Here is a 12,428-nt window from a genome sequence, read left to right as displayed (position 1 = left end):
AATATGGGAGGTTCAAGAGACAGGAAAAATTATATCCATAAGCCTTGAGAGACAAATTCTTTAACTTTTCACTGTTTCTCTTTTTATGTCACTATTTTTCTCAGACCCATGAGTAAAAATTAAAACTATAATGTTTATCTTGGCTTAAGAAGAGCTCGATCTTCCCAAAAGATTGTGCTATGTTATGATCGGAATAAAAGGATTAATGACATCTTTTGCTAAATCAAAGACAAAATGCCGACTTGTAAGGAAAAGGATCTATTCAGGTACTAATGCATTACCTGAATATTACCGATAAGCCAAATGTTTACTAAATGTTAACTCTATAATTAATGGAAAGATTGTGTGGATAATATTAGGGTTAGATTCTCTTGCCCTTTTACTCCTTAGCCACTTGTTTTGGTTCATGCCAAACAGAAATATTTTGCAATGTCTTTTTGGGAAAATGGACTGGCAGGGAGCTAACACTTATTAAGTACCTACTACTTACACAGCATTGTGCTGGGCACTTAAATGTATTTCTTCTTCCAATACTAGGACTAACATTGAGATATACCTGTTTTAGTAACAAAGACGTTGAGGTTCAGAGAGATTGTGACTTGCCTAAAGTAACAAAACGAATAACTAGAAGAGTCAAAATTTGAACTCAGGTCTGGCCCTAATTTCTCTTTTTCTTTACATCATACTGCTGTACTTTAAGAAGGAAAGATAAGTGGAGTGTCCAGCAGCAGATTTTTATATTGGTTTTAGAATTTTTACTATGAAAATATACTTTAAGGTAGAGTGGTTTTGGAATTTCTCCGTGTTTACTTCTCCCTCTATAGAATATTTGTCATCTATTTTGCAACAAAAAAAAGACTCCACTTATTTTAAGAGTTCATGATGTCATGTGGTTTCAATGCTGCCAAGAATGTATGATGCTAATATTTTGTCATTACAGAGGGGTCCTGACTGAATGCATCACCCTGAATTATTTCATAGGCAGTTCTTCCCTGCACATTAAATGATTTCTTTCTGCCAAAAATATGTATTCCCAGATCTTTATGGAATATTCTGACATGTGAATGCCCTCAGGTCTGTGTGGACTAGCGGCTGCTCTGGGCATGTAGTAATAGATGCAGGAAACTTTTGCAAGTGTTTATACACTTTTAAGGGATGAGGTGGTAGGATTTGTACATTTTTGTTCCTTTCATAACAAATCCTTCACATTTTTCCTTGATGATGCCAAGAAATAAAATTTTTCCTTTCTTAAGAGCAAATACTCATTTTTGTAGTTTTCACAAGATTGTGTTTTATAAACATAATACTATGTTTTACTTCTACACATCACTGGAAACATCATTAGTTCAAACATTAAAAATAGGATGCCACTTTTCAAAGCCTTATATTTTTATTAGGAAAGTGTCTGTGTGCGTGTGCATATTGAAAACATTTTTTAAATTTTGGTTAACTCCCTACAAACTTATGGAAATTTGGCAACGTAACTGTCGTTGACAATGCATATTTGTTTTAAGTTCTCTGTCTAAAAATTCCTTATCTAAATTTACTACTTTTTCTTGCTGTCATCTTTGCTTTCTTTCTTTTTTTTTTTTACTTTTTATTTGGAAATAATTACAGACTCAGAAAACGTTGCAAATATTGTACAGAGAGATCCTGTGTATCACACATTTTCCCCCATTGGTATCATCTTATGTGGGGAAAACTTACATTATTAAAACTTGGAAATTAACATCTTGCTGTCTTCTTTAGGTTTTTAGTTTCTTTTTATGTTTTGCTGTATCAAAAAGTTATTTTGCAATAACTTATTTCTATTACATTTGATTTGGCTCTTGTCCCTTCCCTAAATTAGCAAATGTTAATAGTTAATAAGCTTGCCATGATGCTTCTCTCAATTACAAGTTTATTAAAAAATTCTGTGGGTCAACACAATTGAAAGTGATTAATTTGTAAGGTTTTTGCTTTTTCTGCTTATATTGGTCCATGTCATCCTGCCCTAATAAACCTGTAAATTTATACAATCTGTGTTTGTGTATTTTTATACATCCTCTGACCACTGAAATATTTTCAGAGATTGTTATCAAAGTAAAAAGAGAAAGAATACAAGGCTGCTCGTTTAACTGGAAAAAAAAAGTTTCTAAACATCTAACTATCCAAACAAGAGTGCTGTGGTCTCTTGGGCAGGGTGTAAAATCTCACTTATGGCCAATTCTGGCTCTACATGGATTCTTCTAGCCAGGGAAGCTCACCCTTTACTCCACCAGACAATAAACAGAAGGAAAAAACAAAATGTAAATTACTTTCTTCAGTCTTAGTGGTGAGGAAAGGTTGATGAGAAGGGATAATTTGGGACTTTGTGTAGGTATCAATTATGTATGAACACCTAATCACAGATAATCAAGTGATTGCTCTTCTGCATTATATACTCGTTGTAAATGAGTAATAAAACATCCTTCATATTATGGCTTATTTAGCAAACTATTCACCTGCTATGTACAGGCACCCAGTTAAGCACTCATAACACAGGGACAGAGGAGCTAGAATTTGGCATTAAGGAGCTCGAATTCCACAGTTTCTGTATGTGTATGTATATGTACATACACATACAGAATATATGTTTCTGTATGTGTATCTATATATATACACATACAGAAACTTTGGAAATTCCTGGTAGACAGGTCTTGCTATGTTGCCCAGGCTGGAGTGCAGTGGCATGATCATCATTCACTGCAGCTCAAGCAATCTTCCCGCCTCAGCCTCGAGTAGCTGGGACTACAGGCACAAGCCACCATGCCTGGCTAATTTTTCTCTTTTTTTCTTTTTTTCTTTCTTTTTTTTTTTTTTGGTAAAGATGAGGTCTCACTATGTCACCCAGGCGGGTTTCAAACTCTTGGCTTCACATGATCCTCCCTGCTTGGTGTCCCAAAACACTGGGATTACATACATAAGCCACTGTGCCCAGCAATATATTTTACGTTTTAAGTAAGTATTAAGCTCTTAGTATGTGCCAGATACTTTCCAAATGCTAAGGATCCAGTGGAAAGCAAAAAGAGAGCTGCGTTTCCTTCTCTTATGCAACTTACTGTCTGATAAGGGAGAAGTCTCAAAAATAACTTTACAATCTAACAGGTATTACTAAGGGGTATATACTGCCATTAGGGCATGAAAGAGGTGGGACTCAACCTAATCTGGGGTATCAGAAATGGTTTCCCTAGGAAGAGATACTTTAAGCCAAGAATTAAAAGTGCCTCATAGTAACCTAGATCAAAAATAGGAAAAAAGGGCTGAACACAGTGGAGTTTGAGGTTTGCAATGAACTATGATGACGCTACTGCACTCTACCCAGGGTGACAGCACAAGACTCTACCTCAAAAAAAAAAAAAAAAAAAAGTGGGAGAAAAGCAAGAAAGAGCATATGTAGACCTTATAATGGAACCAGCAGAGGCCCAAGGACTGAAATGAGAGCGAGAATGTGAGATGAGCCTAGAGAGCTAAGTTAAGGGTCCACCATTCAGGGTCTTACGGGCTGTGGTAAGGATTCTAATCTTTGTTTAATCAAAGCAAACCAGTTGAAGAGTTTTTAGTGAGAGTGACATGATGAGACTTATATTATCAAAAGATCACTCTGGCTTCAGTGTGAAGAATTCATTCTTTAAATATTTCTTGAGGACCTACTATGGGCCAAATACTGTTCTGTACAAAGAGGACATAGCAGTGGACAACAGAGAAATCACCTATCTTTGAGGATCTTAACATACAGTATGCCAATAATGTATAAGATGGTAGTGCTATAAAGAATATTGGAATAGGGTAAGAATGAAAGGGTAGGGTGGGTTGCTATTTTATTTGCTTGAGCCATATGAAATTACTGGGGTTTTTTAATTATTTTTCTCAAAGAATTACAAGTAGAACAACCATTTGATCCAGCGATCCCATCACTGGGCATCAACCCAAAGGAACAAAAGGCATTCTATAAAAAAGACATCTGCACTAGAATGTTTATAGCAGCACAATTCACAATCGCAAAGATGTGGAAACAACCCAAGTGCCCATCGATACATGAGTGGATTAATAAAATGTGTTATATGTATACCATGGAGTTCTACTCAACCACAAAAAACAATGGTGATCAAACACCTCTTGTATTATCCTGGATAGAGCTGGAGCCCATTCTACTACATGAAGTATCACAAGAGTGGAAAAACAAGCACCACACGTACTCACCATCAAATTGGTATTAACTGACTTAACTGACCAACACTTAAGTGCACGTATAGTAGTAACATTCATCAGGTGTCGGGCAGGTGGGAGTGGGGAGGAGGGGATGGGTATATTCACACCTAATATGTACGGTGAGCACCCTCAGGGAGATGGACAGGCGCTTGAAGCTCTGACTTGGGTGGGACAAAGGTAATGTATGTATCCTAAACATTTGTACCCCTGTAATACGCTGAAGTAAAAATAAACATATCTAACCATAAAAAATACATAATTATTTTTGACCTGAGAACATTAGGTTCATGTAGTTCAATCCCGTTTTTGTGATGTTAAGGTCATGCGGTTCAGCTTAATACTTGGAAGAGTTAGAGAAGACCTCTAATCAGGGGTTCTAAAGAAAGAGGGGTAAGCCGTGTAAATACCTGAAGAAAAAGCATCCCAAGCAAAAGAACAGCAAGTGCAAAGGCCCTAAGGCAAAAGTGTTCTTACCATGTTTGAGGAGCAACAGGGAGGCTGAAGAGTAATGGACAGAGGGAAGAATGTTAATAAGGACCAAATCATGCTGGGCCTGTGGACCATGGTAAGAAGTTGGCTTTTCCTCTTTGAGTGAGCTAAGTCATTGGACAGTTTTAAGCAGAGGAGCAACACATCTGTCATTTTAAAAAGGACTGTTCTGTTAATGGTAGAATCTAAGTGGTGGGTATACAGGTGATCACTGTAAAATTCTTTCAACTTTGCTGTATGTTTGCAAATTTTCCTAATAAAATGGAGAGGGCCTGTTTTATTAATTTTTTTAATTTATTTATTGAGACAGGGTCTTACTCTGTTGCCAGGGCTAGAGTGCGGTGGTGCTATCAAAGCTCACTGGAACCTCAAACACCTGGGCTCTAGCAATCTTTCCTCAGCCTTCCAAGTAGCTGGGACTACAGGCGTGAGCCACCATGCCTGGCTAATTTTTTGCCTTTTGTAGAGATGGCGTCTCTTTATGTTTCCCAGCCTAGACTTGAACCCCTGGCCTGAAAGGATCATCCCACCTAGGGCTCCCAAAGGGAGGGGTGAGCCACCATGCCTGGCCAAGGGGACTGTTTTAGCTGCTAAACTGTGAATAGAATTTAGAGGAACAAGGGCGGAAGCAGGAAGACCAGTTAGGCTATTACAATTCCGGTAGCAATAGAAGTAGTAAGAAGTGGTTGAATTCTAAATAAATTTTGAAAATAGAACCGGCAAGATTTGCTTATGGAATGGATTTGAGATGTCAGAAAAAGAGAAAAGTAGAAGATATGCTTAAGGTTCTACACCTGATCAAAGGGAAGGATGGAGTTGCCATCAACTGAAATTTGGAATGCAGGGTAGGAAAGCAGGTTTGGTGGAAGACATTTTTTGGACAAGGTGAGTTTGAAATGCCCGTTAGATAAGTAGAGATGTCAAATAGGTAATTGAACATATAAGTCAGTAATTCAGAGGAAATATACAGGTAAAAAATACAAATGTATGAATCCACCTAAAGATTAGAAATATGAGGACCAGTACCTTGAGAATTAGATGGAAATACTCAAGAGTTTAGCCCCATGCTCATGTTTTTGTTCTAGGCTGCTTGTGTTTGTAGATAGTTATCAGTTATTTTATATTGCCATTTGGATTATTTATATGCATTACTGTCTGCAATTTACATGCATTCTGAGGGAGGTTTGTATTCTGTTGTGTTTTTTTTTTTAATGTGGATCTTGTCTTCCCAAGCAGATTACATGTTTTTTGAGAAAAGATTTATTTTCTTGGATACACCCCACAATGACAAATCCCTAGAAGACATTTACAATGTTTATAAAATAAAGCTATTTGAATATAGCACTTTTCATTGCTTTTGTTTTCATAAAGCATCAATTTTCTTATAAATATTTAATTTAGGCCCTTCTGGCTGTCCTATGAAAATAAGGGTAGAGTTAGAATTTTCAGTCTTTTGCAACTAATGCCCATTTCAGGTCAGACCAAAAAAAGAGGCTTCTGCAAAAAATAACAATGAAAAAGGCCCAAGACCTGTAGTCCGAGCTACTTAGGAGGCTCAGGCAGGAGGATCACTTGAGCCCAAGAGTTTGAGGCTCTTGGGCAATGATAGTGCCTGTGAATAGCCACTGTATCCAGCCTGGGCAACAGAGCAAGAACTAATCTTTTTTAAAAAAAAAAAGAAAAAGAAAAAAGCCCAGCTCTTCTCCACATTGGCTTTATACTCAGACTCCATGTGGTAGTAAGACAATTCCCAACCACTTCAGTTCTACATTCACCTCAGTCCAAGTCCAGCAAGAAAGAGATTCTTGCCAGTAGCCCCTGGAGTCAATGAACCAATATGAGTTACCTTTCCGTGCCTTAACACTGCAGTCCCCAACCCCTGGGCCACAGACCAGCACGAGTCTGTGGCCTGTTAGGAACCAGGCCACACAGCAGGAGGTGAGCTGCTGGCAAGTGAAGCTTCATCTGTATTTATAGCTGCTCCCCACCCCATTGCTTGCATCACCACCAGAGCTCTGCCTCCTGTCAGATCAGCAGTGGCATTAGATTCTCATAGGAGTACAAACCCTACTGTAGACTGTGCAGTCGAGGGATTCTCCTTATGAGACTCTAATGCATAATGATCTGAAGTGGAGCTGAGGTGGTGATGCTAGTGCTGGGGAGCGGCTACAAATACAGATTGTCATTAGCAGAGAAGTTTAACTGCACAGAGACCATAATAAATAAATTTCTTGCAGACTCATATCAAAACCCTATCAGTGAGTGGAAGTGAAAATGTAATGATAATAGAAATAAAGTGCACAATAAATGTAATGCACTGGAATCATCCCAAAATCATTCCCCTCTCCATAGTCTGTGGAAAAATTGTCTTCCATGAAACCAGTCCCTGGTGCCAAAAAGGTTGGGGACCTGTGCCTTAACAAATTACTGTAGCAAGGAAAATTCTCTGCTGTGATTGGCCAAATTTGAGTCATGCTTTACCTCTGATTCACCCAAAGAGCATGGACTATCCGAGAGGAGTGGCACCCGGAAGAAAAAATGAATGAGGTACTGTCACCAAAATAAGGAAATGAATACTGATGGTCAAAAAACAATACCTATGGCTGGGTGTGGTGGCTCACGCCTGTAATCCTAGCACTCTGGGAGCCTGAGGCAGGAGGATCGCTTGAGGTCAGGAGTTCGAGACCAGCCTGAGCAAGAGCAAGACCCTGTCTCTACTAAAAATAGAAAGAAATTATATGGACAGCTAAAAATATATATAGAAAAAAAAATTAGCCGGGCATAGTGGCACATGCCTGTAGTCCCAGCTACTCGGGAGGCTGAGGCAGGACATGCCTGTAGTCCCAGCTACTCAGGAGGCTGAGGCAGGAGGATTGCTTGAACCCAGGAGTTTGAGGTTGCTATGAGCTAGGCTGATGCCACGGCACTCTAGCCTGGGTAACAGAGCAAGACTCTGTCTCAAAAAAAAAAAACACCTATTACACCAAGTAACTCAAAGTCCTAAGCACTGTTTCTTCCTTAAGCTTTTAAAGGCAGTTAGTAATGCATGCCATTGCACTCACTTTGAATCTCTTCCAATTCATACACAATACTGCATTTTTTCCCCTGAATCATCAGCTGTCATATATTTAGTTGTCATTGATGGGTGAACGTCACAAAAAGTAGATGCATGAGTGTAAAAGTTAACCAGCTAGAAAGGTGAGTATTTCAGCACATCACTCTTCAGGATACTCCCACCTGGTACTGCAGGTAGTTTCTTGTCCTTATAATTCTTTCCTATTGTCAGTCTGCTTAAAACATACTTACTAGCCCTTAGTACCTGGGGGCAGGGTGGCTGCTAAGATGCCTGGGAAACCACTGCAGAAACAAGTGACAATGAATCAGCTTAAGTTCATCATCTACTAGAAGGAAATCACACAGGATAGAATCTTGAAAAGAAAATTATCTACAAATATGTCTGTTTTCTATTCAGCTTTCTTTCCTTTTTACACTAACAGGTTGTTTTACCCACATGATGTCTGACCTGCCTTATATAACATTTTTTAAATATTTTAGTTCAAAATTTGCTGCAGAAAATGGATTACTTTGGTGTAAAGAGAACGTTGACTCTATTTTCCTGGAATTGGGATGGCTTCTCTAGTTTGCCGCTTCCATGGGCACCAAACATAACATTCTCTGTTCTAGGACATGCTTCAGTTTGGTCACAAGACTGGCAGAAAATCAAACCAAACTAAATGAATAGTTGTTGAAGTTAATCTCACGTCCTGGAGCTGCGCATGCCGTGGAGGAGCCAGCTTCTATCAACAAGCACAATCCTGATCAAAATCCCTGCTCTGTGGTCCTGTCCATCAGAAGTTTGTGTTATGGAAATTGGATTTGGGTCTGGTTACTTGAAAAAATACGTATGAGAATGAAATAATCATGGAATATAGCCATTAAAATTTCTATTGTACGAGAAGGTGACCTAGGATAATGCTTACCATATATTCGAATGTAAAAATTAGGTCATTAAACAATATGTTCTAGATCAGCAGTTCCCAAACTTTTGGCACCAGGGACTGTTTCACGGAAGACAATTTTTTCACGGAGGGGGTCGGGGTGGGGGAGGAGGAGCTCAGGTGGTGATGTGAGCAATGGGGATCCGCTATAAATAGGGATGAAGCTTCCCTCGCTTGCTCGCCCACTGCTCACCTCCTGCTGTGTGGCCAGTTCCCAAGTTTCATGGAAGACAATTGTTCCATGGGATGGGGGGTGTGCGGCAGTCAGAGCTCAGGCAGTGATGCGCCGCCTGGTTCCTAACAGGCCACGATCCAGTGCCAGTCTGCAGCCTGGGGGTTGGGGACCGCAGTTCTAGGTGATCCCAATTGAAGGGGGCAGGGTTGTTTTCTGTTTGTTTTTTGAGACAGGGTCTTGCTCTTTCACCCAGGCTAGAGTATAGTGACATCATCATAGCTCACTGCAACATAAAACTCCTGGGTTCAAGTGATCCTCCTGCCTCAGCTTCCCAAGTGGTAGCTGGGACTTCAGGTGCTAGCTACCATGCTGGGATGATTTTTTCTTTCTTTCTTTTTTTTTTTTAGAGACAGCCGTCTCACTCTTACTCAGGCTGGTCTCAAACTCCTGGCCTTAAGTGATCCTCCTGCCTCAGCCTCCCAAAGTGCTAGAATTACAGGCATGAGCCACCACACCCAGCCCCAATTTTGTTTAATATTATACAAACATAGAAAAATACTAGAAAAGATACCCAAATGTTAACCTTAAGGAATGGAATTATCAGTGATTTTAATTTTTTTTTTTGCTTTTCTAAATATTCCAAAATGAAAGTGCTACATCTGTAATCAGATAAATTAATTTTTAAAGAAAAATGGTTTGTAATACTGCTATAGTCCGAATGTTTGTGTTCTCCCAAAACTCATATGTTGAAATCCTAACCCCCAAGGTGATGGTATTAGGAGGCGGTACATTTAAGAGGTGATTAGGTCACTGTGCCTGGCCAAATTTCTGTTGTTTATAAGCCACCCAGTCAATGGTATTTTGTTATAGCAGCCCAAATGGGCTATGGCAAATACCAATACCACAGAGCCAAAATATGCAAAAGATATGACTAAAAATTAGATGTAATTATGATTCTTAGTGCTGAGAACCATTGTAGATTTTTCTCTTGCATATATCATTTATTCTTTCCTTTTTAGAAAATCATGTACTGGGCCAGCCACAGTGGCTCACATCTATAATCCCAGCATTTTGGGAGGCCAAGGCAGCAGGACCGATTGAGCCCAGGAGTTCAAGGCTGCAGTGAGCTTTGACCGTGCCACTGTACTCCAGCCTGGGTGACAGAGCAAGATCCTGTCTCTAAAAAGAAAAAAGAAAATCATGTACTAGATGCTTGGAGTAAATAAACATACAGATGTGGCTCCGGCCCTCCTAGAACTACCTGTCTAGTGGAGATACAACAAATAAGCTGACAGTAACAATACAGCATATCACAGTCAGTAACAGAGTTTCATGCATTGTCCATCAAAATGCCTAAATCATCTTTTACACATCAAATGCTGGCTTTGGTACGTAAACTGACAAGCATGTGGAACTCACACAGTGGCACAATTAGTTATTGCTTCAATTTGCACAGTGTCCCTGTGGTTGTCCGCATAGTGGTGTTCAATTATTTTAGTATTTGCTCTTATTTTATGAAAATGCAAATACTAGTTATAGGGAATGTAGGTCCTATAAATGTAATTTGAATGATTGAAAGATTGAAATTATTATTAGGTGTGCTAGAAACAATGAATCTTTAACCTCAAACAGACATCTGTTAAATGAAGGCCAGTAAACAGAGTGAAGGAAGAGAAGAAAGTCAGAGGACAGGTATATAATCCAGGAAATATTAAAGGTTGCACCTAAAAGTTTAGGTTTAGAGATTTTCGTCTTTCGTTTTAGATACATATGCAGGTAGGCTTTATGTTTGAAAGTTGGGAACTGTGGTGGCTCATCATTGCCAACAGAATACACTCTAAATCACCATCATATCAGTGATGTTAAAATCCACAAGTTTATAATGATACTAAGAACTAAGAAAAAAATTCACTACTCACCTATAGAAGTTGCTTTGGCAGTTGCTAATTACATGGGAATGGTAATTGGTAAATAAAAGGGAAGAATCAAACATTTTTTCTGCCTTTATTGCACACATTGTATTTCAGTGTAGCCAATGAGTTATTAAGGAAAAGTCCTTTTGTACAAGACATTTCCAACTAATAAATCTAAAAGGAACAATGCAATTAGAAAATCATCATTTCATAAACACTTAATGAAATCACATTTAGGTGACAATCATCAGTGGCTGCTAAAATCATTAAATGAAAGACTGATGAGTAGAGTTATAATGAGTGGATCAGACTGACAACACCTGGATCCACTAATCAATTTTAACATCACTAAAATCAAATAATCATAAATCATATGCATCTTGATGTGGTACAATAGAAAACATATTAATCATCTGTGAAGTATTTTTGCCACCCTTCCCCACAACTTTGAATTTGAATCCAATCAAGCCTCGAAATCTACCAGTTTATTAGGAGAAGGGAGAATGAACAACGGAGGAAGATGTCAAACAACACCAAGTACAATCAACTAAACCCAGAATGTGAAAAGTCCTATAGGACAAATGATAGGATTTTTTCAACAAATAAATTATCTTAATACATTAAAAGATACTTAAAAGACATAACAAACAGATATGTTATGTGGATCCTGATTTGCCAAGGCAATTATAAAAAGATCTTTTTGAAACAATGGGGAAATTTGACTAGAGACCGCATGTTAGATCATACTAAAAATTAATATTAATTAAGGATTAATAATTTTGTCAGTGTGATAATGATACTGGGGTTATGTTTTTGAAAACAAACTTTTTCTATTGGAGACATATACTGAATGATTTAAGGATGAAATTATGTGATCTCCAGTATTTCCTCTAAAATACTCCAGAGGGGAGGAGGGAAGTGGCAAGACAGAAGAAGCAAGATGAGGTGAGAGCTGATAAGTATTGAAGCTACTCAGCTTTCATGGGCGCACTAGGGTGCATGGGAGGGAGCATAATATCATATTTCCCTTTTTTTGTTGTTATGTTTAAAGACTTCCACAACAAGTAATTAAATTTCAAGTAAGTAAATAAATAAAGGCTTTAAGGCAACCTGTTTCTATACCTGGCTTACACCCTGGGGAAGAGACAGAGAAAATGAATCCAAAGAACTGTAATATTGGGATCCCTAATCCACTTGGTGTTGGGTGCTCTTGTCTAAATGTGTGATCCTAAGAAAAGGGGCATCTCCCTTTCTTTTTGGTGGGCACACTGAGGGGAGGTGTACCAGTATTAGCCGCAGTGAGGACACGAAGCTCAATCCAAGTCACTTCTTTCAGATGGCCTGAGTGTCAGCAAGAGGTCACAGTAGTGTTGGCTGGAGCTTGGGTCTGAGTTGGGCTGCAATTATTTCAGACTGGGGCTTTAATAGGCATAAGGACACTGTGCACAAATGCCGTGGGCAGCAGTAGAAGTTAACAAGGGCACTCCCTTTCAAGGGAATAGGTTTGACAAAGGTATTGCTTTGGAATTTTCCAGAGTCAGTAACACCAGGCTCCCAGCTTCTACAGCAGCTAGGATAACACCTTCCAGAGCAATCAGCTATGGTTGTGACCACTGTGATTCC

This window comes from Lemur catta, chromosome 1, assembly GCF_020740605.2.
Source record: "Lemur catta isolate mLemCat1 chromosome 1, mLemCat1.pri, whole genome shotgun sequence".
Lineage (NCBI taxonomy): Eukaryota > Metazoa > Chordata > Mammalia > Primates > Lemuridae > Lemur > Lemur catta.
This window is presented reverse-complemented; position numbering follows the sequence as displayed.